Below are 26,991 nucleotides of genomic sequence, written 5' to 3'. Positions count from 1 at the left end.
AAGTATTTATTTCATGTTCTTGTACTTTTTACAATTAAATCTGAGAATTATTGATATCCTGACTAAGAGTTACAAGATAACCATAGCTTGCTTCAAGCTGACAATCTCCGTGGGATCGACCCTTACTCACATAAGGTATTACTTGGATGACCCAGTGCACTTTCTGGTTAGTTGTGCGGAATTGCAAAAGTGTGATTGTAATTTCGTAAACCAATATACAACCCAAAATAAAACTCAAACTACATAATAAACACCTGTTTCTCCAAGTCAACCTCTAGGAGGGGCAAACAATATACAGAGAAGAATCTATATACATATATACATAGCATAAGTACAAAATATAGCATCCCAAAATAACCAAACTTCGCTTGCACAGGAAATCCAAACGCTCAGTGAGGTGCCTCTCGACCTGCATTTGAAAAATAACAGAATATATATGGAATGAGAACCGGGGGTTCTCAATATGGTAAAGGTGGCCACGTAGTTAATATAAAAGGTCCTGGGAAAGCCAGAGGCATTCATAGAACTCCGACACTCAGAATTCATCTTAAAAATCCAACTAAACCAGAAATTAGGTAAGTTATCTAAGGTATTCAAGTTCTAAATCCAGATTTAACTTAACACTTCACTTTCTGTCTCCTTTAACCCTCTGAATCACTGGTTGAACAACCCCCCCTTACACCTCCGCCAAGAGGAGTTTCTCAGAAAATATACACATGTAATTCAAGCAAGGAAAACACAGACAGAGATGCAATTACAGCAAATAAAACAAGTAGCAGATAAGCAGAGTTAAGCAATTAAGCAAACCAAAAAAATGCACACGCAAGAAAAACATACAAATGCACATGATGTATGTCTGTCCTATGGGTGATGAGTCTTATCTGTCGGTTATATAGCTAGCCTGACATGTCTTGGTAGTTAACCATTGGACAGTCTCTCTATGCGCGCATCCCCAAACTCAAAAATAATATCCATGGAGTCAAACTCCAAGCTCAATAATTTAATATTCCATGGAATCAAACTTCAAGATCAAAATATAATATTCCATGGAGTCAAACTCCAAGTTCAATAATATTCTATGGAATCAAACTCCAAACTCAAATATAATATTCAAAATCCATATATATATATGCATGCCCATGGGAGAATCCGGGGAGTTAAAGTGCCCAGTCATATCTTGCGGCAGACGGACGGTCAACAAATAATCTCAAATACACAAGTCACATAATAATCTTTTTCTTTTTAAAATAACACTTCAAATCAAAACTCCCATTCTTATAGTGTAAGACCCAGAACTTTTGAAAAGATTTATTACAAACTAATTTCAAATTTAATTATTCATTTGTAGCTTTAGTTTCAGAAATTACTTTATTAAAGAATATTTAAAACAAGTTTTAATTAATTGAATTTGAAATAGATTAAGATTCTTATCCAATTTTATAATTATTGATTTATTTTCTATATTTAAATTATAACGTTAGTAGTTATGAAATAATAAGAATTTTATATGATTTAATTTAAATAGTTGATATTTTTTATATAGTTCAATACTTTAAGTTTTAAAAATAAAGGAAATTAATCTTATTATCTTATAATCTCAATTAAAGTATTTGATTTTAATTAATTAGTCTTTTGGTACAACAAATAATATTTTTAAGGATTTAATTAAAGTTCAAATTAATATCCTATGCCTCAATTTTATTCAAACTATCCTACTCTAATTAAACCCAAAAATTCCCAAATCAAATCCTATTTTTCATCTAGACCTAACCCTAGCTACCCCACCCCTTCTCACCCACGGCTCACACACACGTACACCAACAAGTAACAACACACACAGTAGCAGCTGAAATAGAAAAGAAAGAAAGAAAGGGAAGAAAGAAAAAGGGAGCCGCGGGAACGGGAAGGAAAGAGAGAGGAGAAGGGAAGAAGAGCGTCGCCGCCGTGTCGCCACGCCTCGCCGTCGGAGCTCTGCGTCACTGCCGCTGTCGTGTCGCCACCAGGTGGGAAGAGAGAGAGAGAGAGAGAGAGAGAGAGAGAGAGAGAGAGAGAGAGAGAGAGAGAGAGAGAGAGAGAGAGAGCATTTTCGCTGAGAGAGTTGCGAGGAGGAGTCGCGCCACCCAATTGCCGTCCGTGGGGAGTCGTCGCCGGTCTGCATGCCGCTAATGATGCCGGCGTTGTCACGAGAAGGAGAGAGAGCCGTGTCGGAGGAGAACAGTTGTGGAGTTGTCCTTACCTCAGTGCCCAGCTGCTGTCGCGAGCCTCGTCGTCGTGGATGGGGGTGCGCCGCCAAGCTCCTGTGCCGGAGAACCCCGCTACCGTCGCCGAAAAAATACTGCCGTCACCGTCAGAAGCTGCTGCCGACACCGATTTGCATGCGCCGTCGCTGTTGAGCTCCTCCACCGCTGTTCAGGTCACTGGGAATGTGTCGGTGATCACCGGAACCACCATCGGAGTTACTGTTATTTCAGTTCAGCCGTTCGTCCTTGTTTAGGTAAGCGATGCATTCCGAAACCTTTAAATTAGTATTCCTGTTTTAAGTTGTTTGAGGATCTGAGGTCTTGGTGTCATAGGATCGAGTTACGAGTCTTGCATGCTGAGTTCTAGGACGGTTGCATGCGACGTCAAGCTGCTGCATCGTCATTGGAGTTGTCACTGCTATGTTCTCTAACTTATTCGTAAGTATAGTAAGTTGTTCCTTGTCCCGAACCTCTATGGCTTCTATTCTGTTATATGTTTTTAAGGTCCTTGCAACATTATACTTTAGGATTATGTTTCAATTTCTGCGTGACGTGATTAGAGTTGCTGAGGTTGCGGCTACTGCCACTGCGGGCCGAAAGAAAATTGAGCTTTGTTGCATAGTTGAATCGCGATTGAGGTAGGGGCGTTTTCATTAAAACTTATTTTTTATTCTTAAGAATTGTTATAAATTGATATTTAGGCAAACAAATAATTTTGGTGATTATGAAGTCTTATGAATTAAACTGAACTGCCTTGAATGAATGTGATTGCTTACTTGACTGTGGCTAGTTCTGTATATTGAGTTGGTATTGAGATAGCGAATGAAAGATTAATTTGAAAATCTAATTCGAAGGTTTATCAAGTATAATTTGAGAATTAGAAAATGTTTTGATGTTAGAATTAGTTTGACTTCGGAAAATGATTTGAGAATTGTGAATGACTTGGGTTTGAAATCGTTGGAAAGGGTTTGAGAAAATGTTAGTTGACTTTGTTGGAAATGAGTTGGAATCTAGAAAGGAATATAATATTGGAAATGAGCTTGATTTGTTGAAAAATGAATTTAAAGTGAAAATAGTTTGGGATATTGAAATTGTTCTGATTTTGAAATTGAGTTGAAAAGGGGTTTGAGAAATGGTTTTGTTGGGACCCAGAAAGGGTGGCATAGTCCGAATTTTAGAGGAGATGCTGCCCAAATTTTTATAAAAATTGGAGACTTTGTTTAAAAATGGTTATTTAGAAATATTTAAATTTTCAAGGATTTTATAATTTGATTTTTGGGAATTATGAAGGAAAAGTTTACGTTTGGTGCTTGATTTATTTAGAAAAGAATGAATTATATTTTGAATCTGAATTATTGAAGAGAGTAACAAGTGGTATAATGGGAATGAGTATGAGAGTGAAGATTGATTTTTGAGTATGATTTTTGAATAATTGAATGACAATGAGGAATGAATGCGAAAATGAGATATGAATTAGTATCGAAAATGAAACTGATAATTATGAGAAAAGATTGAATATATTGAGCTTGAGGGTGTTATCTCCCTCATGTCAGCTTGGGGTATTGTTTTTCCCATGTCAGCTTGGGACTCTTCCCATGGAAATTATTGAGCTTGGGTGTTCTCTTCCCCATGTCAGCTTGGGGATTCTCCCCATGGTATATTTTTGAGCTTGAGAACATGTCGGGATGGCTACATATCTGACAGTTGATATCAACAGCCATAGGATAGGCATTCATCATATGCACTTGTATGCTTTGCTTGAGATTGAATTTGTTTGGTTCTGCCTAATTGCTTATCTGTTATTAACTGTTATCTGAGTTATTTACTGTAACTGTAATCTATACCTGTTTTTTTCTTGTATGTTTTGCCTGTATTTGTTTCTGTTGTGGTACTTTTGAGTTTGGATATTGATCATGAGATGATGATTTGGTTGTGGAATTGTTTGAGTCGCTGAGTTGAAGGCTGTGATTAGTTCCTGATTGATTTATTAGTAAAGTATGAAAAATCAAGCTGGTTCAGCATAGACTTAATGAACCTATATTTGGAACAGATTGGTCATTCATACTGTTAGAAAACATTTAATTTTCTTTTTTAGGAAAAACTGTGTTTTGGATTTCTAGATATTTAATCACTGGGTTTGAAAAACAATTTACTTGCTAAATATCTTCTTATAACAAACTCTAAAACTCTATGGTGAGACCGTGTGGTTAGGTTCTGACCCCCCTACAGCTTTGCCTTTTCAGGAATCGGATGAAGAAGTATTATGAAGAGTTATATTGCATTTTGGTTTATATGATGTATTAATTAGATTATTTTTCTTCCCTTGTCTTTATTATTACAATTTAGTAAGAGGGATAGGAGTTCTTGTGTTTTATATGTATAATATTTTATAAGCTATTAGGTAAGAAAACTTGTATATGAATCTATGTGTTTGTTTGTTTTAAGATAAAATATTTATTTCTAGTTTTCGAAGAAATCAGCGATACGGTGTCAAGTCACAGGCTCCTATTTTAATATTAAGTTTATTAAGTAATCGTAACACTTCTTGCTATTAGAGTAGCGCAGCCGGAAGCGTGACATTCTGGTAGCGAGGGTGTTACATATAGAAATTAGTATCTCCTCTAAAACTCGAATTTCTGCTACACTTTTAGGGTCCTAACCACCAAACCAAACATATCTCAGTCATTCAAGTTATTTCCAATATCAAATTGTTTCAAAATCAAGCAAATACCAATATTAAATCTTTTTCTAAAACCAAATAACCCCAATATCAAATCATTAACAACAACTAAACCACACATCTTATACCATATATACAATCCATCAATAATTCATTCAGTTCATTCCTATCTTAAGGTCTTCTAGCCTAAGTTTTCACATGACATTAAACATTAACTACGAGAAACGAAAACCATACCTTGGTTGATTCCTCCCTAAGCTCGGAACACCATAAAAACCTCTCCTTTTACAAGCTCCAAGCTTCTAAATGTCAATTCCTCAAACCTAATTACCCGAATTTCGTTACAAACCACCCAATTGAACTCCAAATCAACCAGAACACAATCTTACCCACAGATCAATTGGACAAAAACTCAGTGATTTTTTGCAGATATAGTTCACTACTTTATTTAGATAGAATTGAAGAGAATTCCGAGATGAACACGTGGCCACTGACGACTCGTCAATCGGAGCTTCAGATTGAAAGTTACGTGGAATTGAAATGTTCGACAAAGGTTTGTGCTTTCCTTCCCAATTCAACACTCTTCGTACTCTCATTCGGTTAAAGGATGATGAATGAAATTTAGATGGCTAAATATTGGTCCTTATATATGTGCCTTGGGTCCGGTTTGGATTCGGTCCAACCGGTTCGGTTCGTTGGTCTGATTTTCGGCCAAAATCTTTAAAATTAGTGTTAAAATTAGTATTTTTAATATTTCTACTCCTTTAGATTATAGAAATTTGATTCTCCTAATTTCTTTGAATAATAATTAATTTATTGACTAATTATTTATTAATTTCGCAGGGTTTACAAAAAGCACAAAGATACCTTACTAGCATGAAGAAAAAGTAGCCTGTGCCATTTGCACATAAATTTCCTAATGCAGACCCTTTAGCACTATGATTACTAGAGAGATTGGTGGCTTTTGATCCAAAAGACCGATCTATTGTTGCATAGGTTTGTGACGTTGTGCTTTGATTATGTGTACATTGAAGTGTATTGAAATGTAGATCATGTATAGAAATCTATAATATACAATGATTTTTGGTGTCTTAAGGCATTGGCCAATCCTTACTTCAAGGGACTGGCTAAAGTTGAGAGAGAACCATCTTAGCTATTGCGAGCTCCCTTTTTATCCACCGGAATCAAGGCATGGTTGGCTTCAGCAATCCCCAAATCACTCTCTCGAGCTCACATCCTTCTTTTACTCAATGGGTTGAAGGAAGAATGAAGCTGCAACAATCCTAAAATGAAGGATTGAGCATTATTTGAGCAGCAACTCGCAGAATTTTGTGATCAGTTCAAATTTAAAATTTCCATTTGGCTCCCACTTGCTCTTATTTCTCTCAATTTATACACAATCTTACGGTTCTTATTTGTGTGTTGAGAGTTTTTAGAATTTTTTTCTACAATTAGGTTAACTTTGCAAACATAATCCAGTTAAAATGTGTTATTCCTGAGCAAATCAATAACTTAAAGGTTCTATAGGTTTTTATTTAGATTGTTGGATTGTTTATGTTTTTAATTTTCTTTCTAGAGTCTTTTCATCATTGTTGATTTAAAAGAAGAAAAAAAATCATGCAATAATTAGTTAGGCTTTTCAAATTATGGGTTAAATATATCACCGTGTGTTTAAGGTGTTAACTGCTCAATAATTTCTCATAACTCTTAAGTTTATAACACCTTGAAATTAGTTTTGGACTTTTGGCAGAGCAAGTTACTAGATATTTTAGTATATATTTTCAAGTATCATATTATCCCTATCTATTTTCTAATTGGGTTTAAACCATTAAACTTTTATTGTATTATGTGTTCTTGTTGCTGCAAAAATTTTTAACTCTGTTCCCTTAATATTTCATTTTTTATCCAATATTTTGTTCTGAAGGAACAATGTGACTGGGATGGATTTCATAAGCACAATAAGAAAAGTAGAAAGAAAACACATAAATAGCAAGACTGTGAGAGAATATTCTATTTGCATCCTAACAAATAAGAAAATGAAGATTCTATGAACAAGGTATTAAATGCTTGAGTTTTATGTCTGAATTATTTATTTATTTATTTTTAAACAAACTGTATGATAATTAGTCAGCTGATAGTATATAACAAGATATTCCATAATTCATCAATAGTAAGCATTATTCTATAACTCATAGTAATAGCTAGTATTATTCACCACAGGTTCAAACATTTGTATTACTTTGGAAACTCTTTGTTTAGGTTGATCAAATTGACCTCTATGGTATGTAACACCCTACCACACAGAATTTTATGCTTAAGTCATAAAATAGAGGTGGTGTAGTATTACGATCTCTAGAATAAAATATATATTCGTATAATAATTGAAAGAACGTAATATGCTAGGAGTCTTAAAGAATAGGTAAAACAGAATCGTAAAATTAAAAGCGCAACGCTCAAGAGAAGGATTACTTGCGTACGAAGAAAGCTAAGGTTCATAACATATACATACAGATAATGAGAATAGAGGGTCAAGAGTACAAAATAACAAGCTCATAACTTAGCATGCGAAACTAAGGCTGGCCGGAGAATACATACAGTATATATATATAAACCCATAGCCCAAAGTATACAAAAGACACCCTAGTTCTCCATACTCCTCTAAGAGGTACAAAATAAAATAAGTCATTAGGAGAGTTCTATACATAATATAAATAGTACACAAAATAATGTCCCAAAGATCCACTTTGTTGTAGAACTCCAGACGCCTATCGAGGTACATCTGAAAAACTCAAATACTCATATGGAATGAGAATCGGAGGTTCTCAATATGGTAAAGGTGCCGCATACATAAGATATAAAGTCCCGGAAAAGTCAGGCAATCCTATAACTCCGACACTCAGATTATAAAGCTTAAAGAACTAAAGCAGAAAGCATAAATCAAGGTGGTTTTCTAAGGATTTCTAACTCAACCAAAACTTAAACCTGACCCTCGTTCCTCCTCCTTTCCTCCAATCCTCCAACACAAGAGAAACCGTACAAACAACCAAGCAGACAATGACAAACACAGGTAAAATACAAGTATTGCAGGTAGCAAATATAACAATTAACATAGTAAGTTCACTTAGCCATTCCCAAATAATACACAAACAAGCAATTCAAACAATATGCATATGATGCATGCCTGTCCTATGACTGATGAGTCTCATCTGTCGGTTATCAAGCCAACCCGACAAGTCTGGCTGTTGAACCCTGGACTGTCCCCCGTCGCGCATCCCCAGAGTCTATGCATAGCTTTTTCTCATATATAAAGTTTGCTCATTGGGGGTATCCTTCCCAGGAATTTATACGTGCCCGGTCACCCTTACCACGGTTAACAGAGTATCGAATCTCGACCTGGAACACCTGGTGGCAAGCCACAATACTTTACCCAGGAAAACTCGTATCTCAGATAAATTAAGTGCATAAGCCACATAAATATTCATAATAATTTCATAATCATTCTTTACAGCCATGACATCACATATACTTCACTTCTTTGCACTTTTCATACATAATTCATCATTTTCAACCTTACTTCACCTCCAAGTTACCACCTTTTTCTAGCTTCATCTCATTACTAGGCATACTATTAAGATCTAGGGCAAAAAGAATAAAAATAGAGGTTTAGAGGTTCGAAATTAGGTTTTAAAACACAAAATTCATTTTTGCTTAAAAGAGGAATCACGCATACGTGTGAGCATGCATTTTTCCATGCTCTCATACGCAAGCACCTTGCTCGCGTATGCGAGTTGCCCAACCCAGAAGGGTTGGTTGCGTCGCGTGCAGGTGGTCGCGTACGCAACCCCTAAAAAACCACTACTCGTGTATGCAAGATGTCAAACCCGAAAGGGTTGGTGGCATCGCGTGTAGCGGTCGAGTATGCAAGCTATGCAGAATGGCAAAAATGCTTAATACTGCAGAATTTTCAGTTTTGTACTCCAAACTTCCGACGCGCATAACTTTTTCGTTTTAAAACATTTTTCATCCATTCTTCGAACGGCATAAACTTTATCGACCCAAATTTCATATGAAACAATTTGAGGGTCTGGAAGTCAAGTTATGGCTCGCTGAAGTTCGGCCAAAAATCAAACTTATACAAAATCCTCAAACCTCTATTTTCATTAAAAATCAAACTCAATTTCAACATTCCATATATATAGTCAGCACCACAACATACCATATCACATTAACACAGCACTACACCCTTCCATCACCCACCATACCTCACTTTTACAAAACTCCCATACATAAACTTCCTAATTATACCAACAAACCATCAACATACCGTCATTGGTGTGCGGAAATCGTGACGGTCTATCTTCTTTGGTAACGGCGCTGAAAACTCAATATGCGCGTTTATAATCTTTAATTCCCTGTCACAACTTTACACAACTAACCAGAAAGTGCACTGGGTCATCCAAGTAATAAACCTTACGTGAGTAAAGGTCGATCCCACGGAGATTGTCGGTATGAAGCAAGCTATCCTTTTGCGGAATAGGATTTACTATCCTTTTGCGTCTGTCACTACGCCCAGCACTCGCGAGTTTGAAGCTCGTCACAGCCATCCCTTCCCAGATCCTACTCGGAATACCACAAACAAGGTTTACACTTTCCGGATCTCGGGAATGGCCATCCATGGGTTCTAACTTATACCACGAAGACTCTGATCTCACGATCAGGAGGCTAAGAGATACTCATTCAAGCCTTGTTTGCATGTAGAACGGAAGTGGTTGTCAGGCACGCGTTCATAGGTGAGAATGGTGATGAGCGTCACATAATCATCACATTCATCATGTTCTTGGGTGCAAATGAATATCTTAGAATAGGAATAAGCTGAACTGAATAGAAAATAGTAGTAATTGCATTAATACTCGAGGTACAGCAGAGCTCCACACCTTAATCTATGGAGTGTAGAAACTCTACCGTTGAAAATACATAAGAACAAGGTCTAGGCATGGCCGAATGGCCAGCCTCCATGATCTAAGAACTAAACGTCCAGAGAAGTCTAATACAATAGTAAAAGGTCCTATTTATATCAGACTAGTTACTAGGGTTACATAAATGAGTAGATGATGTAGAAATCCACTTCTGGAGCCCACTTGGTGTGTGCTTAGGCTGAGCATGAGCTTTAAACATGTAGAGACTCTTCTTGGAGTTAAACGCCAGCTTTGGTGCCAGTTTGGGCGTTTAACTCCACTTTGCAACGTGTTTCTGGCGTTTGACTCCAGAATTGGGCAGAGAGCTGGTGTTCAATGCCAGTTTGCGTCATCTAAACTCAAGCAAAGTATGAACTATTATATATTGCTGGAAAGCCCTGGATGTCTACTTTCCAACGCAATTGAGAGCGCGCCATTTGGAGTTTTGTAGCTCCAGAAAATCCATTTCGCGTGCAGGGAGGTCAGAATCCAACAGCATCAGTGGTACGCAAAATTGTGATCTCTGGTAATGGCTCCAAAAACTTGGTGCTCTAATCTTAATTCATAATTTGTCATAACTCCGTGCAGCTGACCAGCAAGTGCACTGGGTTGTCCAAGTAATACCTTACGTGAGTAAGGGTCGATCCCACAGAGATTGTTGGTATGAAGCAAGCTATGGTCATCTTGTAAATCTCAGTTAGGCTGATGATAAATGGTTATGGAGTTTTCGAATAATAATAATAAATAAACAGAAGATAAAGTTAGAGATACTTATGTAAATCATTGGTAGGAATTTCAGATAAGCGTATGGAGGTGCTGTTGCTGTTGGATCTCTGCTTTCCTACTGCCTTCATCCAATCCTTCTTACTCATTTCCATGGCAAGCTGTATGTAGGGGCATCACCGTTGCTAATGGCTACATCCCATCCTCTCAGTGAAAATGGTCCAAATGCTCTGTCACAGCACGGCTAATCATCTGTCGGTTCTCGATCATGCCAGAATAGGATTTACTATCCTTTTGCGTCTGTCACTACGCCCAGTACTCGCGAGTTTGAAGCTCGTCACAGTCATTCAATCCCTGAATCCTACTCGGAATACCACAGACAAGGTTTAGACTTTCCGAATTCTCATGAATGCCGCCATCAATTCTAGCTTATACCACGAAGATTCTGATTAAGGAATCCAAGAGATATGCGCCCGGTCTAAGGTAGAACGGAAGTGGTTGTCAGTCACGCGTTCATAGGTGAGAATGATAATGAGTGTCAAGATCATCACATTCATCAAGTTGAAGTGCAACGAATATCTTAGAATAGAAATAAACCAAATTGAATAGAAAATAGTGGTAATTGCATTGAAACTCGAGGTACAGCACAGCTCCACACCCTTAATCTATGGTGTGTAGAAACTCTACCGTTGAAAATACGTAAGTTGTGAAGGTTCAGGCATGGCCGAGAGGCCAGCCCCCCCTAAACGTGATCAATATGATCCAAAGATAAATTAAGAATGCATAAGATGGTCAAAGGACGTAAATACAATAGTAAAAAGTTCTATTTATACTAGACTAGCTACTGGGGTTTACAGAAGTAAGAAATTAATGCAGAAATCCACTTCCCGGGCCCACGTTGGTGTGTGCTTGGGCTGAGCTTGAACTTTACACGTGCAGAGGCTTTTTTTGGAGTTGAACGCCAAGTTGTAACGTGTTTTTGGCGTTCAACTCTGGTTCGTGATGTGTTTCTAGTGTTTGACTCCAGAATGCAGCGTAGAACTGGCGTTGAGCGCCCGTTTGCGTCGTCTAATCTCGAATAAAGTATGGACTATTATATATTTCTGGAAAGCCTTGGATGTCTAGTTTCCAACGCCGTTGGGAGCGCGCCATTTGAAGTTCTGTAGCTCCAGAAAATCCAATTCGAGTACAGAGAGGTCAGAATCCAACAGCATCAGTAATCCTTTGTCAGCCTTTTATCAGAGTTTTGCTCAGGTCCCTTAATTTCAGTCAGAAATTATCTGAAATCACAGAAAAACACACAAACTCATAGTAAAGTCCAGAAATGTGAATTTAGCATAAAAACTAATAAAAGCATCCCTAAAAGTAACTAGATCCTCCTAAAAACTTACTAAAAACAATGCCAAAAAGCGTATAAATTATCCGCTCATCACAACACCAAACTTAAATTGTTGCTTGTCCCCAAGCAACTGAAAATTAAATAGGATAAAAAGAAGAGAATATACTATAAATTCCAAAATATCAATGAATATTAATTCTAATTAGATGAGCTTGACTTGTAGCTTTTTGCCTCTGAACAGTTTTGGCATCTCACTTTATCCTTTGATGTTCAGAATGATTGGCACCTATAGGAACTTAGAATTTCAGATAGTGTTATTGATTCTCTTAGTTAAGTATGTTGATTCTTGAACACAGCTACTTTTGAGTCTTGGCCGTGGCCCAAAGCACTCTGTTTTCCAGTATTACCACCGGATACATACATGCCACAGACACATAACTGGGTGAACCTTTTCAGATTGTGACTCAGCTTTGCTAGAGTCCCCAATTAGAGGTGTCCAGGGTTCTTAAGCAACTTTTTTTGCTTTGGATCACGACTTTAACCGCTCAGTCTCAAGCTTTTCACTTGACACCTTCACGCCATAAGCACATGGTTAGGGACAGCTTGGTTTAGCCGCTTAGGCCAGGATTTTATTCCTTTAGGCCCTCCTATCCACTGATGCTCAAAGCCTTGGATCCTTTTTATTACCCTTGCCTTTTGGTTTTAAGGGCTATTGGCTTTTTCTGCTTGCTTTTTCTTTTTCTTTCTATTTTTTTTCTCTTTTTTTTTTCGCAAGCTTATGCTTTTTCACTGCTTTTTCTTGCTTCAAGAATCTAATTTATGATTTTTCAGATTGTCAATAACATTTCTCTTTGTTCATCATTCTTTCAAGAGCCAACAATTTTAACATTCATAAACAACAAGATCAAAAATATGCACTGTTCAAGCATTCATTCAGAAAACAGAAAGTATTGTTACCACATTAATATAATTAAACTAAATTCAAGGATAAATTCGAAACTCATGTACTTCTTGTTCTTTTCAATTAAAAACATTTTTCATTTAAGAGAGGTGAAGGATTCATGGAATTACTCATAGCTTTAAGACATAGTTACTAAATACTAATGATCATGTAATGAAGACACAACCATAGAATAACATTCAACATAAAAAAAACGAAAAACAGAAAATTTAAGAACAAGGAATGAGTCCACCTTAGTGATGGTGGCGTTTTCTTCTTGAATAACCAATGATGTCCTTGAGCTCTTCTATGTCTCTTCCTTGTTTTTGTTGCTCCTCCCTCATTGCTCTTTGATCTTCTCTAATTTCATGGAGAATGATGGAGTGCTCTTGATGTTCCACCCTTAATTGATTCATGTTGTGACTCAAATCTTCAAGAGAAGTGTTGAGTTGTTCCCAATAGTTGTTGGGAGGAAAGTGCATCCCTTGAGGCATCTCCGGGATTTCTTGGTGATGAGCTTCCTCATGCGTCTCTTGGGCTCCATGAGTGGGCTCTCTTGTTTGCTCCATCCTTTTCTTAGTGATGGGCTTCTCCTCCTCAATGGGGATGTCTCCTTCTATGAAAGCTCCAGCTGAGTAACATAGATGGCAAATAAGATGAGGAAAAGCTAGCCTTGCCAAGGTAGAGGGCTTTTCGGCTATTTTGTAGAATTCAAGGGAGATAACTTCTACTTCCTCTCCAATCATGATGCTATGAATCATGATGGCTCGATCCACAGTAACTTCAGATCAGTTGCTAGTGGGGATGATGGAGCGTTGGATGAACTCCAACCATCCTCTAGCTACAGGCTTGAGGTCCAGTCTTCTTAATTGAATCGGTTTGCCTTTGGAGTCTCTTTTCCATTGAGCTCCTTCTATACATATGTCCATAAGGACTTGGTCCAACCTTTGATTAAAATTGACCCTTCTAGTGTAGGGGCGTGCATCTCCTTGCATCATGGGCAAGTTGAACGCCAACCTCACATTCTTCGGACTAAAGTCTAAGTATTTCTCCCGAACCATTGTAAGATAATTCTTTGGGTTCAGGTTCTTACTTTGATCATGGTTCCTAGTGATCCATGCATTGGCATAGAATTCTTGAACCATTAGGATTCCAACTTGTTGGATGGGTTTTGTTAGAACTTCCCAACCTCTTCTTTGGATTTCATGTTGGATCTCCGGATACTCATTTTTCTTGAGTTTGAAAGGGACCTCGGGGATCACCTTCTTCTTGGCCACAATATCATAGAAGTGGTCTTGATGGGCTTTGGAGATGAATCTTTCCATCTCCCATGATTCAGAGGTGGAATCTTTTGTCTTCCTTTTCCCTTTTCTAGAGGTTTCTCCGGTCTTAGGTGCCATCAATGGTAATGGAAAAACAAAAAGCTATGCTTTTACCACACCAAACTTAGAATATTGCTCGCCCTCGAGCAAGAGAAGAAAGAAAAGATGAAGAAGAAGAAGATATGGAGGAAAGGGAGAGAGGGTTGTGTTTCGGCCAAGGAGGAGAGGAGAGGGTTGTGTTGTGTGAAAATGAAGAAGAATGGAGGGGTTTATATAGTGAGGGAGAGGGGTTAAGGTTCGGCCATGTTGGGTGGGTTTGGGTGGGAAAGAGTTTTTGAATTTTGAAGGTAGGTGGGGTTTATGGGGAAGGGTGGATGGATGTGAGTGGTGAAAAGGTGATGGGGAAGAGAGATTGAGGTGATTGGTGAAGGATTTTTGGGGAAGAGTGTTTATGGGATTCTCTGAAAAGGGGAGAAGGTGAGTTGAGGTAGGTGGGGATCCTGTGGGGTCTACAGATCCTGAGGTGTCAAGGATTTACATCCCTGCACCAATTAGGCATGTAAAACGCCTTTGCATACAATTCTGGCGTTTAAACGCCGAAGTGATGCTTGTTCTGGCGTTCAACGCCCATGTGCAGCATGTTTCTGGCGTTGAACGCCAGTTCCATGCTTATTTCTGGCGTTCAGTGCTAGCTCTTCTCAGGGTGTCTTCCTGGCGTTTGAACGCCTGGATGTTGCTTGTTTCTGGCGTTCAACGCCAGATCCATGCTCTGTTCTGGTGTTGAACGCCAGCCAGATGCTCCTTACTGGCGTTTAAACGCCAGTAAGTCCTTCCTCCAGGGTGTGATTTTTTTCTGCTGTTTTTGATTCTGTTTTTAATTTTAGTATTTTTTTCGTGACTCCACATGATCATGAACCTAATAAACCATAAAAGAACAATAAAAGAAAAATAAAATTAGATAAATAAAAATTGGGTTGCCTCCTAACAAGCGCTTCTTTAATGTCAATAGCTTGACAGTGAGCTCTCACGGAGCCACACAGGTGATCAGGTCAATGTTGTAGACTCCCAACACCAAACTTATAGTTTGGATGTGGGGATTCAACACCAAACTTAGAGTTTGGCTGAGGCCTCCCAACACCAAACTTAGAGTTTGATTGTGGGGGCTTTGTTTGACTCTGTACTGAGAGAAGCTTTTCATGCTTCCTCTCCATTGTTACAGAAGGATAGCCTTGGGCCTTAAACACAAGGTAGTCCCCATTTAATTGAAGGACTAATTCTCCTCTGTTAACATCTATCACAGCTCCTGCTGTGGCTAGGAAAGGTCTTCCAAGGATGATGCATTCATCCTCCTCCTTCCTAGTATCTAAGATTATGAAATCAGCAGGGATGTAAAGGCCTTCAACCTTTACTAACACGTCCTTTACTAATCCATAAGCTTGTCTTACTGAATTGTCTGCCAATTGTAATGAGAATGTGGCAGGCTGTACCTCAATGATCCCCAGCTTCTCCATTACGGAGAGTGGCATAAGATCTATACCTGACCCTAGGTCACACAGAGCTTTCTCAAAGGTCATGGTGCCTATGGTACAGGGTATTAAGAATTTACAGGATCTTGTCTCTTTTGAGGTAAAGTTTGCTGAACCCATGTATCTAGTTCACTAATGAGCAAGGGAAGTTCACCTTCCCAAGTCTCATTACCAAACAACTTGGCATTCAGCTTCATGAAAGCTCCTAGATACTGAGCAACTTGCTCTCCAGTTACATCTTCATCCTCTTCAGAGGAAGAATAGTCTTTAGAGCTCATGAATGGCAGAAGGAGGTTTAGTGGAATCTCTATGGTCTCTATATGGGTCTCAGATTCCTTTGGGTCCTTAATAGGAAACTCCTTCTTGCTTGAGAGACGTTCCATGAGGTCATCCTCATTGGGATTCACGTCCTCTTCTTCCTCTCTAGGTTCGGCCATGTTGACTATGTCAATGGCCTTGCACTCTCTTTTTGGATTCTCTTCAGTATTGCTTGGGAGAGTACTAGGAGGGGTTTCAGTGATTTTCTTACTCAGCTGGCCCACTTGTGCCTCCAAATTCCTTATGGAGGATCTTGTTTCACTCATGAAACTTAAAGTGGCCTTGGACAGATCAGAGACCAAGTTTGCTAAATTAGAGGTATTTTGTTCAGAATTCTCTGTCTGTTGCTGAGAAGATGATAGAAAAGGCTTGCTATTGCTGAGCCTGTTTCTTCCACCATTATTAAAGCCTTGTTGAGGCTTTTGTTGATCCTTCCATGAGAAATTCGGATGATTTCTCCATGATGAATTATAGGTGTTTCCATAAGGTTCACCCATATAATTTACCTCTGCTATTGCAGGGTTATCAGGATCATAAGCTTCTTCTTCAGAAGATGCCTCTTTAGTACTGTTGGATGTGTTTTGCCATCCATTCTGACTTTGAGAAATCATGTTGACTTGTTGAGTCAACATTTTGTTCTGAGCCAATATGGCATTCAGAGCATCAATTTCAAGAACTCCCTTCCTCTGAGGCGTCTCATTATTCACGGAATTCCTCTCAGAAGTATACATGAATTGATTATTAGCAACCATGTCAATAAGTTCTTGAGCATCTGTAGGCGTTTTCTTTAGGTGAATGGATCCACCTGCAAAATGGTCCAGTGACATCTTGGAGAACTCAAACAGACTATAATAGAATATATCCAGAATGGTCCATTCTGAAAGCATGTCAGGAGGACACCTTTTGGTCATCTGATTGTATCTTTCCCAAGCTTCATAGAGGGATTCACCATCTTTTTGCTTGAAGGTCTGAACATCCACTCTAAGCTTGCTCAGCTTTTGAGGAGGAAAGAACTTAGCCAAGAAGGCCGTGACCAGCTTATCCCAGGAGTCCAGGCTATCCTTAGGTTGTGAGTCCAACCATGTTCTAGCTCTGTCTCTTACAGCAAAAGGGAAAAGCATGAGCCTGTAGACTTCAGGATCTACTCCATTAGTCTTAACAGTCTCATAGATCTGTAAGAACTCAGTTAAAAACTAATAGGGATCTTCTAATGGAAGTCCATAGAATTTGCAGTTCTGTTGCATTAGAGCAACTAATTCAGGTTTCAGCTCAAAATTGTTTGCTCCAATGGTAGGGATTGAGATGCTTCTTCCATCAAACTTGGAAGTAGGTGTAGTATAATCACCAAGCATCCTCCTTGCATTATTGTTGTTAGGTTCGGCTGCCATCTCCTTTTCTTGTTCGAAAAATTCAGTAAGGTTATCTCTGGATTGTTGTAATTTAGCTTCTCTTAGTTTCCTCTTCAGAGTCCTTTCAGGTTCTGGATCAGCTTCAACAAGAATACCTTTTTCCTTGTTCCTTCTCATAAGAAAGAGAAGAGAACAAGAAAAGAAGAGGAATCCTCTATGTTATAGTAAAGAGGTTATTTATTGTTAGTAGAAGAAGAAAGGGAATAAGAGTGAAGAAGAATGGATAATCCAAACACAAGGGTGAGGATAGGAGCAGTGATTTGAGATGAAGAGAAGTGTTAGTAGATGAATAAATAAATAGAGGGAGATGAGAGAGAGGGAATTTCGAAAATTAATTAAAATAAAAATACAATTTAAAGTTAAAATTCGAAAATTGAAAATTGAAATTAAATTAAAATTTAAAACAATTAATTAAAAAGAATTTTTGAAAAAGAGGGAGGTATTTTCGAAAATTAGAGAGGGAAGAGTAGTTAGGTGATTTTGAAAAAGATAAGAAACAAACAAAAAGTCAATTAGTTAGTTGAAAAAGATTTGAAAATCAATTTTGAAAAGATAAGAAGATAAGAAGTTAGAAAAGATATTTTAAAATTAAATTTTGAAAGAGATAAAATTTTGAAAAAGATATGATATAAAAGATATGATAAAAAGATATAATTAAAATTAGTTTTGAAAAAGATTTGAATTTTAAAATCATAATTAATGACTTGACTCACAAGAAATCACAAGATATGATTCTAGAATTTAAAGTTTGAATCTTTCTTAACAAGAAAGTGACAAACTTGAAATTTTTGAATCAAAACATTAATTGATGATGTAATTTTCGAAAATATGATATAAAAATAAGAAAAGAATTTTGAAAAAGATTTTTTTTTGAAATTTTCGAAAACAATAAAAAAATGGAAAAGATATGATTGTTGAAAAAGATTTTAAAAAGATAAGATTTTTTTTTAAAAGATAAGATTTTTTTTTTTGAATTTTTAATGTAGAAAGAGAAAAACACAAAAATGACACAACATAAAAATTATGAATCAAAACACACAATGCATGCAAGAACACTATGAATGTCAAGATGAACACCAAGAACACTTTGAAGATCAAGATGAACATCCAGACTTATTTTTGAAAATTTTTAAGAAAAGAGAAACATGCAAGACACCAAACTTAGAAATTTTCAAACTTTAGATACTATGAATACAAAAATGCATATGAAAAACAACAAAAGACACAAAACAAGAAAATATGAAGATCAAACAAGAAGACTTGTCAAGAACAACTTGAAGATCATGATGAACACCATGCATGAATTTTCGAAAAATGCAAGAAACATAGAAACATGTAATTGACACCAAACTTTAAAATTGACACTAGACTCAAACAAGAAACATCAAATTTTTTTGGTTTTTTATGATTTTATAATTTTTTTTTTGGTATTTTTCGAAAATTATTTGGAAAAAAGAAAAATAAGGATTTCAAAATTTTTAATATGAATTCCAGGAATCTTGCAATGTTTGTCTAAAGCTACAGTCCAGGAATTAGACATGGCTCACTAGCCAGCCAAGCTTTCAATGAAAGCTCCAGTCCAAAACACTAGACATGGCCAATGGCCAGCCAAGCTTTAGCATATGAGTCAGACATACAACAGCTAAGTCATCAAATTAACTTGCCTCTATGCTGATGGTTTGGAAGCCTCAGTCCAAAAGAATTTAGACATGGCTTTACAGCCAGCCAGGCTTCAACATGCTTCATGAAACTCTAGAATTCATTCTCAAAAATTCTGAAGATTTTTTTTTCGAAAATAAAATAATAATTTAGAATAAGATTACCTAATCTGAGCAACAAGATGAACCGTCAGTTGTCCAAACTTGAACAATCCCCAGCAACGGCGCCAAAAACTTGGTGCACGAAATCGTGATCGTTCATTCCCCGGCAACGGCGCCAAAAACTTGGTACGCGAAATTGTGATCTTTGGTAATGGCTCCAAAAACTTGGTGCTCTAATCTTAATTCATAATTTGTCACAACTCCGTGTAGCTGACCAGCAAGTGCACTGGGTCGTCCAAGTAATACCTTACGTGAGTAAGGGTCGATCCCACTGAGATTGTTGGTATGAAGCAAGCTATGGTAGGAATTTCAGATAAGCGTATGGAGGTGCTGTTGCTGTTGGATCTCTGCTTTCCTGCTGCCTTCATCCAATCCTTCTTACTCCTTTCCATGGCAAGCTGTATGTAGGGGCATCACCGTTGCCAATGGCTACATCCCATCCTCTCAGTGAAAATGGTCCAAATGCTCTGTCACAGCACGGCTAATCATCTATCGGTTCTCGATCATGCCAGAATAGGATTTACTATCCTTTTGCGTCTGTCATTACGCCCAGTACTCGCGAGTTTGAAGCTCGTTATAGTCATTCAATCCCTGAATCCTACTCGGAATACCACAGACAAGGTTTAGACTTTCCGAATTCTCATGAATGCCGCCATCAATTCTAGCTTATACCACGAAGATTCTGATTAAGGAATCCAAGAGATATGCGCCCGGTCTAAGGTAGAACGGAAGTGGTTGTCAGTCACGCGTTCATAGGTGAGAATGATAATGAGTGTCACAGATCATCACATTCATCAATTTGAAGTGCAATGAATATCTTAGAACAGAAATAAACCGAATTGAATAGAAAATAGTGGTAATTGCATTGAAACTTGAGGTACAGCAGAGCTCCACACCCTTAATCTATGGTGTGTAGAAACTCTATCGTTGAAAATACGTAAGTTATGAAGGTTCAGGCATGGCCGAGAGGCCAGCCCCCCTAAATGTGATCAATATGATCCAAAGACAAACTAAGAATGCATAAGATGGTCAAAGGACGTAAATACAATAGTAAAAAGTTCTATTTATACTAGACTAGCTACTAGGTTTTACAGAAGTAAGTAATTGATGCAGAAATCCACTTCCGGGGCCCACTTTGGTGTGTGCTTAGGCTGAGCTTGAACTTTACACGTGCAGAGGCTTCTTTTGGAGTTGAACGCCAAGTTGTAACGTATTTTTGGCGTTCAACTCTGGTTCGTGACGTGTTTCTAGCGTTTGACTCCAGAATGCAGCGTAGAACTGGCGTTGAGCGCCAGTTTGCGTCATCTAATCTCGAACAAAGTATGGACTATTATATATTTCTGGAAATCCCTGGATGTCTAGTTTCCAACGCCGTTGGGAGCGCGCCATTTGGAGTTCTGTAGCTCCAGAAAATCCAATTCGAGTACAGAGAGGTTAGAATCCAACAGCATCAGCAATCCTTTGTCAGCCTTTTATCAGAGTTTTGCTCAGGTCTCTCAATTTCAGCAAGAAATTACCTGAAATCACAGAAAAACACACAAACTCATAGTAAAGTCCAGAAATGTGAATTTAGCATAAAAACTAATAAAAGCATCCCTAAAAGTAACTAGATCCTCCTAAAAACTTACTAAAAACAATGCCAAAAAGCGTATAAATTATCCGCTCATCAATCAGTAGTCCTTCTTCAGCCTCTGAATCAGATTTTTGCTCAAATCCCTCAATATCAGCCAGAAAATACCTGAAATTACAGAAAAATAGACAAACTCATAGTAAAGTCTAGAAATGTGAATTTTAATTAAAAACTAATAAAAATATAATAAAAACTAACTAAAACATACTGAAAACATACTAAAAACAATGCCAAAAAGCGTATAAATTATCCGCTCATCACAACACCAAACTTAACTTGTTGCTTGTCCCCAAGCAACTGAAAATCAAATAAGATAGAAAGAAGAGAATATACTATAAACTCCAAACTATCGATGAAACTTAGCTCCAATCAGATGAGCGGGACTAGTAGCTTTTTGCCTCTTGAATAATTTTGGCATCTCACTTTATCCTTTGAAGTTCAGAATGATTGGCATCTATAGGAACTTAGAATTTAGATAGTGTTATTGATTCTCCTAGTTCAGTATGTTGATTCTTGAACACAGCTACTTTATGAGTCTTGGCCGTGGCCCAAAGCACTCTGTTTTCCAGTATTACTACCGGATACATACATGCCACAGACACATAACTGGGTGAACTTTTTCAGATTGTGACTCAGCTTTGCTAGAGTCCCCAATTAAAGGTGTCCAGGGTTCTTAAGCACACTCTTTTTGCTTTGGATCACGATTTTAACCGCTCAGTCTCAAGCTTTTCACTTGACACCTTCACGCCACAAGTACATGGTTAGGGACAACTTAGTTTAGCCGCTTAGGCCAGGATTTTATTCCTTTCGGCCCTCCTATCCACTGATGCTGAAAGCCTTGGATCCTTTTTATTACCCTTGCCTTTTGGTTTTAAGGGCTATTGGCTTTTTCTGCTTGCTTTTTTTTTATTCTCTCTTTTTTTTTGCCATTTTTTTTCTTTTTTTTTCTGCAAGCTTTTGTATTCACTGCTTTTTCTTACTTCAAGAATCATTTTTATGATTTTTTAGATCATCAAATAACATTTCTCCTTTTTCATCATTCTTCAAGAGCTAACATATTTAACATTCATAAACAACAAATTCAAAAGACATATGCACTGTTCAAGCATTCATTCAGAAAACAAAAAGTATTGTCACCACATCAAAATAATTAAACTAATTTCAAGGATAAATTTGAAATTCATGTACTTCTTGTTCTTTTGTAATTAAAACTTTTTTCATTTAAGAAAGGTGATGGGTTCATAGGACATTCATAGCCTTAAGACACAGTTACTAGACACTAGTGATCATGTAGTAAAGACACAAACATAAATAAAACGTAAATCTCAAAATCCGAAAAATAGGAAAACAAGGAGATTAAGGAGCGGGTCCACCTTAGTGAGGGTGGCGTTTTCTTCCTCTTGAAGAACCAATGGTGTTCTTGAGCTCCTCTATGTCTCTTCCTTGTCTTTGTTGCTCCTCCCTCATAGCTCTTTGATCTTCTCTAATCTCATGGAGGATGATGGAATGCTCTTGGTGCTCCATCCTTAGTTGTCCCATGTTGGAACTTAATTCTCCTAGGGAGGTATTGATTTGCTCCCAATAGTTTTGTGGAGGGAAGTGCATCCCTTGAGGCATCTCAGGGATTTCTTGATGATGAGCTTCTTCATGCGTCTCTTGAATTCCATGAGTAGGCTCTCTTGTTTGCTCCATCCTCTTCTTGGTGATGGGCTTATCCTCATCAATGAGGATGTCTCCCTCTATGTCAATTCCAGCCGAATTTCAGAGGTGGCAAATGAGGTGAGGAAAGGCTAACCTTGATAAAGTGGAAGGCTTGTTAGCCACCTTGTAGAGTTCTTGAGGTATAATCTCATGAACTTCTACTTCCTCCCCAATCATGATACTGTGGATCATGATGGCCCGGTCTACAGTAACTTCAGACCGGTTGCTAGTAGGAATGATTGAACGTTGAATGAATGACGAACGGGATTTTTGCTAGTAAAGAATTTTATAAAAATAGTTGCGTTGTAGATATAGATTCTAAACCAAAAGAAATTCCTTCGTGCAAACGTTTTTGGTTGTCACAAGTAACGAACCCCTTAAAAATTGTTAACCGAAGTATTTAAACCTCGGGTCGTCTTCTCAAGGAACTGCAGGGAAGTATGTTCTTATTATTGGTTATGAGTTGTAAATTGGGGTTGAGAAAGAGGAATAAATATGACAAATAAATTAAATGGCAATTAAAATAAATAAATAACTGTAAAGAAAACTTTTGGCAAGGTATGAGAAATTGGAAGTCCAGACCTAGTTATCCTTATCAATGATAATGAAAATTGAATCTTAATTCCACTTAGTTAACCTTTACTAGAGCAAAGGAAAGTCAAGCGACTAATTAGTTTGATCTTCGAATCCTATTTATTTCCTAAGAAAAGATTGGGATTATTGAAGTTCAATTCAATTAGCAAAGATAACAATTATCAATTATGTTGAGTTTGATAACTCCTGATTTACTGATTTCTTAACCAAGACCAAAAGGGGAAAAAGTAAATCTACTGGAATAAAAATGTCTTCAGATTGAAAGCAATAGTAGCATAAATAAAAGAAAGCAATCATAAACTGAAATACCTCAAATAACATTAATTCTAAAAATAATCTGTAACATAGAAGAATTCATAAATCAAATTGAAAAAGGAAATAAAAGGAATATTGAACCTGATAAAAAGAGATAATCCTAAAAACGAATAAAATCCTAATTCTAAATCTTAATCCTAAAGAGAGAGGAGAGAACCTCCCTCAAAACTAAATCTAAATCATGAAAAATAACTAAATTGGCAAGCTCTCTTTGAATGGATGCATTCTCACACTTTATAACCTCTAATCTGTGATTTCTGTACTTAGATCTGGGCCAAAAAGGGCTTCAGAAATCGCTGGAAGCATTTTCTGTAATTTCTGGTGCGTGGCCTCTGTCAGGCGTCCGCGTGGGTCACGCGTCCGCGTGGGTCACGCGGTCGCGTCATCTGGAGTTTTCCATGTCACGCGGTCGCGTCAGTCATGCGTCCGCGTCATATGCGTTTCGCTCAAGGCGCGCGATAGCGTCAATCACGCGTTCGCGTCGCGCTCTCTTCGCGCTGGCACGCGGCCGCGTCGTCCATGCGATCGCATCGCTGCCAGTTTCTTCAAAAACTCCGTTTTATGCTTTCCTTCCATTTTTGTATGTTTCCTTTTCATCCTTTAAGTCATTCCTGCCTTAGAAGATCTGAAACTACTCAACACACGAATCACGGCATAGAATGAAAATAAAAGGGATAAATAAAATAATTAATTTTTAAAGCATAGGAAACATGTTTTTCACACACATCACATAATAAGGAAGGGAAAGTAAAACCATGTAATTAACATGAATAAGTGAGTGAAGGATTGAATAAAACACTCAGTGTTTATTGGGTTAATCACTCTATTCTTCTTTTTATCCTTACTTTCTATAACTTTGTTCTTCATCTAACCAATCAACAGTTATAGAATACAGACATACAAAAATCATGAGGTCTTTTAATTGAGGTTGTAATGGGGCCAAGGTAAAGGTAAGGGTATATGTATAAGGCTAAGTGAGCTAATTAAGTGAATCCTTGATTAGTCTAAGATCTCACATAACAAACATAATTTGTAAAGCAAAGATTTCTTTACCTATTTTTCCATATTTTTCCCACTTTTTTTGTTACAAGCTCATGTATTGATTTTAATTTTGTCCTATGTGCATTGCTTTATTTTGCAATTGGGGAATTCTTTTGTATCCCCTTTATTTAAATAATGAATTTTTTTTATGCACATGGTAATTTAATTATTTTGATTTCACATGAGCATGCTTCCCAAAAATTTTTATCTTGAATCTTTTTAATCTTTTTAACTTCCTACCTTTTGTTTTTATCATCCATGTTCCCAATAGGTTTCCCCACACTTAAACAATTACACAATTTCTATCATAAGCTAACCAAGGATTCAACTTGGGATTTTTATTTTGTTTTTCTGCTTAAGGCTAGTAACGTGGTTATAAAACAAGAGGGGATTAAAAGGCTCAAGGGGACTAACAAGGGTGATGTAAAAGGTAGGCTAATTTTTGGGATAAGTGAGCTAAAATCAAATAATGGCCTCAATCACTTTCTTGGTGTGTATCTATATTCTATAACTGGACATATAGATTAAAACAAAGTAAAGAACACCAGAATAAAAAGAAGCGAAACACACAGGAATAAAATTATGGTTTGAATGTAACCATACAATTAAGCTCAAAACTCACAGGCTGTGTGTTCTCTAACTCAAACATCATATATCATTCATATATGTCATGCAGGTTTAGTTAAAAATTCTCATTATTCTCAATGTAAAACTTAAAGTGGCTTTAAAGTTCTAGTGTTTCTCCTTGATGAAATGTTGTTAACTAACTAACATGTACTGCTATATATACAAGTTGTGTGGATTGTTTACATTAAAGTCTTCTAGTTTACTTCCTTTTTATTTTCAATCTAAACTAAGTTATCTTATGCTAAAAGGGTAAACTATAATAATTCATCCACATTACTCTATAACTAGTAAGTTAGAACTGCAAACTAGACTAAATAACTAAAATATGAACTAAAGTGCAACATGCAAAAATATAATCAAAATACATGAAAAGAGTAATGTATAAGTACTGAGAAAATAAAAATAAAAATAAAGAGAAGAATACAGAAAAGTAGCAAAATAAAGTAAAAGAGTCTGTAGTGGTTCACCAAAAAAAATACGCCAGAAATGGCGACCTCCCCACACTTAAAATGAAGCATCGTCCCTGATGCTCACTCAAGCAGGGTGTGAAGGGGTGTCATCACTGGAAGGATGGGTAGCTGGAGTCTCTGTAGTGGTGGTCTGAGGGTCTGTCTGCTGCAGAGGAGGTGCTGACTGGATAGGGACCTCTAGGTCTACAGCCTGGATCTGATGTGGGACCTCCTCCTGTGGTGCAGCATGCCCCGTGCCTGCCTGCGCAGCCTCTCTCTGGGGATGGGTCTCCTCCTCGTGCTCATCCGCCTCCTCCTCAGATGGCTCTGATGGTGTGTCAGGCTCGGAGGGGATGTCGCCGCCACATCGTATTATCAGCTTCAGGTGCTCATAGCTTCGCTTGCTGCGACGCTCAGATCTCTCATACCGGCGCCGGTTGCGGTGCTCCATCTGATCTAGCTGCTGAAACAAGTGGTGCACGAGGTGATAAACTGGCTCTGAGGCAGGTGGAGGTGCAGTGGTGGCAGCTGGGGCAGCTGTAGAGGAAGAGGGGCCAGCGAAAGGTGTGGCTGTCTCGTCAGTAGCAGTGAAGGATGGGGGTCTGTAGCCCAAAGCCAGAAAGTTCCTGTTGTGCGGGATAATCTTCTTGCATTCTGCAGCAGGTGGCCTCTCATCAGCATCCTCCCCAGGCACGTCAGCTCGATGGCCTAGCTGTGTAATCAGATATGGAAAGGGAAGAGTGCCTCAGACGTGGGCCCTGGCCATGTAATACCGGATAAAGCATGGCAGGTACAGGTCCTTACCCTCCATCACACACCATAGGAGGGTGATCATAGTGGCAGGTATCTCTGTCTCATGGGTACTCGGCATAATAAAGTTACTCAGGATTTGATGCCATAGCCGAGCCTCATTGTTCAAGTATGCCCGCTTGATTCCCTTAGGCATGGTGGTGTTCTGACCCATGACCCATGGAACAGTCGGGTCAAGGGCGATCCTCGCCTTGACTGCATCCCAATCAAATCTCATGAAGCGCATGTCCTCCTCAGCTTTCTGATAACCATCTGTCTGATCAGATTTAGGCAGAAGCTTCAAAACATCCTCTATGGCCTCTTCAGTGACCAGAATCTGCTTCCCCCTAAGTTTCACTGCATCTAGGGTAGTTTTGAAGTAATTGCAGTAGAATTCCCGTACCCAAGATGCATTGACCTCAATCAGGTTTCTCTCCAGAAAGAACCAGCCTCTTTGTTTGATCTGGTCAGAGGTGTATTGCTGGAGTTCTTCTGGGATCTTCAGAGTCCTCTCCAGGTACAGGTTCCTGGAGGTTGCAAACACCGGATACTTCAGCTCGCAGTATCTGTTCG

General features: G+C 38.0%; 1 non-coding gene across 1 annotated transcript; it reads left to right on the top strand.

The window, feature by feature from the left end:
* The first annotated feature begins 16,924 nt into the window (after positions 1 to 16,924).
* On the top strand, positions 16,925 to 17,032 carry LOC148569194 (small nucleolar RNA R71). Its single transcript, XR_015882369.1, has one exon. It is a non-coding gene; the product is annotated as a small nucleolar RNA R71 (small nucleolar RNA).
* The last annotated feature ends 9,959 nt before the right edge of the window (positions 17,033 to 26,991 follow it).

The sequence above is a fragment of the Arachis ipaensis genome, chromosome B4, assembly GCF_059453495.1.
Source record: "Arachis ipaensis isolate K30076 ecotype BB chromosome B4, ASM5945349v1, whole genome shotgun sequence".
NCBI lineage: Eukaryota > Viridiplantae > Streptophyta > Magnoliopsida > Fabales > Fabaceae > Arachis > Arachis ipaensis.
Note: the sequence above shows the minus strand (reverse complement) of the source record. Positions and strands in the feature narration are given on the sequence as shown.